Raw genomic sequence first — 4,616 nt, 5'->3', positions numbered from 1 at the left:
GTTCAGAAAGGTTGAGGTCAGGACTCTGTGCAGGCCAGTCAGGTTTCTCCACACCAAACCTTATACAACTGCAGTCATAGAAGTGATGGGAACACCAGAATTCATTGATTTGGTGGTGTGACCCGATACCTTTGGCAATAGGTGGGACAACTTCTTTATAATAGTCTTATAAATGCATACACCTATTCAGTTTGGCGCATTTGGCCTTGAATCTGAATTAACTGAATTAAACAGACCTGAAAGGATTTGAACTGAATTGGATTGTAACTAACTGGATGTAGCCTGTCTGTCATGTGAAGTGCCTTTAGTTTGCTTTTTGGTGCCATATAGTTAGTGAATCTTATATTATCTCCAACTCTTCAGCACTCCAGCTTGTCTTATTACCCATTGCTGTTTGTTCGCCTTCAAGTAATGATGTACTAGAGTGAAACATTCAGCAGACTGCTTAGTAGTGCATGATTGGACCATTTCAATAATGCTGTTGTTTATCCTGGCAGGTACGGAAATTGCACAGTTACATGCCCATGCACCATACCTCTATGGGTAAAAGCGGAATTTTATAGAGCTAAACTTCAGCAGGCATTTGAAAAATCAGTGATTAGTTCGTGACCTGCAGATCTATTTTTGACAACCTCTGCAGTGAAAGCATTGTGCAATCCTCAGTATCTGACATGTTTCATACAAAGGAGGTGAGGTCATTTTCCAAAACACAAAACTCCCAGAATATTGATATAAATTTTGAAAGGTTCTGCCCCTTGAAACATTATTCAATGTAATATAGTTTTAGCATGTTCAGACAGTAAAAGCTCTGATCAAACAGCAAACATTACATCTGCAGTCCAGCCTGTATGGTTGAAATATTTCTGGACCATTACTCATAACAGACAGATCAATTACTGACAGATGCTGCTCAACTATCAGGCCAGAGGGGTTTTTGTCGCACATGTTTTTGTGCTAATTTGCTGTTTTCTTTACTTCCTTTTGCAAAGATAATAGAGATAAAAAATGAGATAAAGTTTCCAGTATGAGAAATGTCAGATATTTATAACTGCTGAGTCAGAGTGAAACTCAAAGGGAGACAGTGAGGGTGGATCAGAGTTACATCTCCCAGCATTACATACTTCTTCTCTTTTTTCCTCATTCTCACACTTTAGTGCAGCATCACAATAAAAAAAAAATGTTTTTAGTATCTGTCCAAACATTTTTTAATCTGATAATAAAGTTTGCTTGAAATATCAGTCCCTGACACTTAAATGCTTATTTTGAGAAACCATCTGTCCTCTGTGGTTTCTTAAGAATTGCGACTGATTTAAAAAAATGCTTTTATCAGACAAAAAGAAAGAAACACTTGCAAAACCCATTTTTCTAAAGTTTCAGGTTTTATGGGTCCGACTGATTTGTAGATTTAATAAACAATCCATGTTCATTTATTCAGCTGAGGAAGTTCCTCACTGAGGCTGAGTAGGCAATAGAAGGTGCATGTGTCCAAAAAAGGCATTTAAAGGCCACAAAAAAAGGCCAAAAAACCATGCTGCTTCAAGTGCATTTGTCATGCACTTGAAGCAGCATGACAAATCTTTGCAACCCAGAGACCAGATTTGATAATCAAGCTTTTTCACAGCCAACTTTTAACAGCGGTAACTATAATAAGCTCACATAGTTCACATGTTGTCACGTTACAACCGCAAATTTGAAGACATTTTGTTGGGATTTTATGTGATAGACCAACATGAAGTGGTGCAGAATGGTGCAATGAAAGTAAAATTAGAAATGGTTTTTAACTGTTTACATGACATGTAAAAATGTGACATATTTTCTGTATTCAGCTCCGTTAACCCTGTTACCCTTGAATAAAATCCTATGCATCAAATAACCTTCAGAAGTCAATAGAGTCTACCTCTGTGCAGTTTAATTCCAGTATAAATCCAGCTGCAATGTGGAGGCCTCAGAGGTTTGTTGGAGAACATTAGTGAGCAAGGAGCTTCATGAAGACCAAGGGGCACAGCAGACAGGCCAGGGAGAAGGTTTTGAGGAAGTTTAAAGCAGAGTAAAGTTATAAATAATATCATAAGCTTAGGGCATCTGAAAGCTATAAGAAGTCCTGTAAGGGACACAGCAAATATGTTACTAACACTGCACATTACACTGTCATGATCCTTATGTGTTAGGTTTTGGTCTTCAGTTGTGTTTGTGTTGATTATGTTCTAAATCAGTGTTTTTTAACCCTGGTCCTCTGGGCCCAAAGTCTCTCATGTTTTAGATATAGCTCTGCTCCAGCACACCTGAATAAAATTCATTACTACCTTAGGCTGTCATCAAGTACCACCAACAATTTGAAATAGCTAAATTAAAGTTAAGCTTGATGGCGTTTAAACTCAAACTTCAACTCTACAATGATTTTCTTCATCCACATATGGAACAACTTCCCTCAGGGTTTATTAGGAACTGCTGAAGTGTTGAATTAACGTTGAAAATCTGATAAATACTTGCATTTGGATTTTATTGAGGTTAATACCTCAGAGATTTAAGGAATAGAAAACAATCATGGTTAGTTATGTATCCGCGCCTTTTTGTTGTCTTTGTTGGTTGCATAACTTCTTTGTTTGTGGCCTCCACCTGGGAAGTTCCTCTGACGTCACCAGGAAGCAAATGTATTTAAGGACGCTACTCTGGCTGCTGCTACTGCACAAACTACGCTGCTCCTGCTGCTGCAGCAACAGACATAACATTGGCATTATGGATGCACTGACTTCTGAAACTCAGAATCGAAAACGGATCAAAGAAGTGGAGAGTGCTTTCAGTCCATCAGGGGTGCAGCTTTCCATACCAGATCGGGTTCTGGTGGGCGAGGGCACCCTGATGAAGCAGGGTCGCAAGAAGTGGGAGCAGAAAGCGTTCTTCCTCTTTAGTGATATCCTCGTGTACGGCAGCATCCTCATGAACAACCGTTGGTACAAGAAACAGAAGGTCATCCTTTTACGTGAGTCACTCAAATGCAGACACCAGCTGATCACTCGAAAGTAAATTTAGATAGTGGCCAAACTGTTCATGTTACGTTGTATTAAGATTGCATAAAATGTGTGTCATTTTAGAGGACATCAAGCTGGAAGACATGGAGGATGGCGAAGATTCTAAGCACCAGTGACTAATCTGCACACCTTGCAAGTCCTTCTTTGTTTGTGCCCCCTCCTACGAGGAGAAGAAAGCCTGGATTGCCCACATTGAGGCCTGCCAGCAGGCCCTCCTGCAGGAGCAAGTCCTCCAACCAAACCTCACGCTTGCCAAAACTTGGATCCCCAACCATGCCACCCAGAATGCATGCGCTGCTTTGCAACATTCACCAGCACCAACCGGCGGCACCACTGCAGAAAAAGCGGCTTTGTGGTGTGCAACGGGTGCTCCAAGGGTCGAGCCATCATTGAGCACAATAACCCCAACAAACCGGTGCGTATCTGCAAGAACTGCAGCAAAACGTGCAAGGCAGATGAGAATTTTCGCAATCGGAGAAACAGCTTGTGGGATGATGCAGAAGAAAGATCCAGTGGTGATGAATAAACTAATTATAATAACCACATTATAATAACCACACTGCAAGTTCAAATTGAAGTGATGTGACAGAAATGTAATACTGTGTGTCCCCTCTTTGGAGAAAATGTAGCCAAAAGACAATATTAAGGAGCGATACGGTATAGAGCATCAGGAATCATTGTTAGGAGAAGCATGTGTCGAATGAAAGACTTAAAATGTCCCCAACAGTGAGGGAGGTGTTGGACACCTGTCAGCTGTCACCTGTGTTTTACATGAAGATGTTGATAAGACAGTCCAAGGCAGCAGAGGAGCAACACAACTGCTAAAAAGACTGTTTGACTCTTGATCGATAAGGCTGAGTGAAATTAAACCTGCTGCAAAAGGCATAAAGCCTTACAAGACGTAAAGTATTGGAAAGTAAGCGATTTAAAATATTGGCATACAGTACCGGTCAAATGTTTTAGAACGCCTTTCCCATTTAATGGTTTTCTGTATGTTTATGACTATTTACATTGTACATAGATTCTCGATGAAGGCATCAAAAGAGTGAATAAACACATATGCAATTATGTAGCAAACCAAAAATTGGAAAATAACTTTGTATATGTTATATATTTTAGATTCCTTAAAGTAACTGCCCTTTGCTGTAATGACTGAAATATTAACCTCTCTCTATGAACTTCTGGGAAGTTCTTTAAAGACTCTTTAGAAAACCATTTCAGGTGACCACCTCATGAAGCTCATGGAGAGAATGCTAAGAGAGCAAAGCAGTCATCAGAGCAAAGGGTGGCTATTTTGTAGTAATCTAAAATATAAAAATGTTTAGTTATTTCACACTTTTTGTTCACTATGTAATTCCATGTGTTTTCATTCAGAGTTTTGTTGTCTCTGGTGATAACCTACAATTTAAATAGTCATGAAAATAAAGAGACCCATTAAGTGAAAAAAGCGTTCTAAAATTTTTGACCGGTAGTGTATATCTACGCTTACCATTGTGCTCAAACTGTATATATTTTTCATCTATGTGCAGACAAATTTTCCAATCATCAAACTATAATTTTAATTATAAGTTGTCTTTGTTGATGTAT

The 4,616-nt window shown here is 39.2% G+C and overlaps 1 pseudogene; it reads left to right on the top strand.

Moving 5' to 3' along the window:
• The first annotated feature begins 2,736 nt into the window (after positions 1 to 2,736).
• On the top strand, positions 2,737 to 4,087 carry LOC124864892 (annotated as a pseudogene).
• The last annotated feature ends 529 nt before the right edge of the window (positions 4,088 to 4,616 follow it).

This window comes from Girardinichthys multiradiatus, chromosome Y, assembly GCF_021462225.1.
Source record: "Girardinichthys multiradiatus isolate DD_20200921_A chromosome Y, DD_fGirMul_XY1, whole genome shotgun sequence".
NCBI classification, from domain to species: domain Eukaryota; kingdom Metazoa; phylum Chordata; class Actinopteri; order Cyprinodontiformes; family Goodeidae; genus Girardinichthys; species Girardinichthys multiradiatus.
Note: the sequence above shows the minus strand (reverse complement) of the source record. Positions and strands in the feature narration are given on the sequence as shown.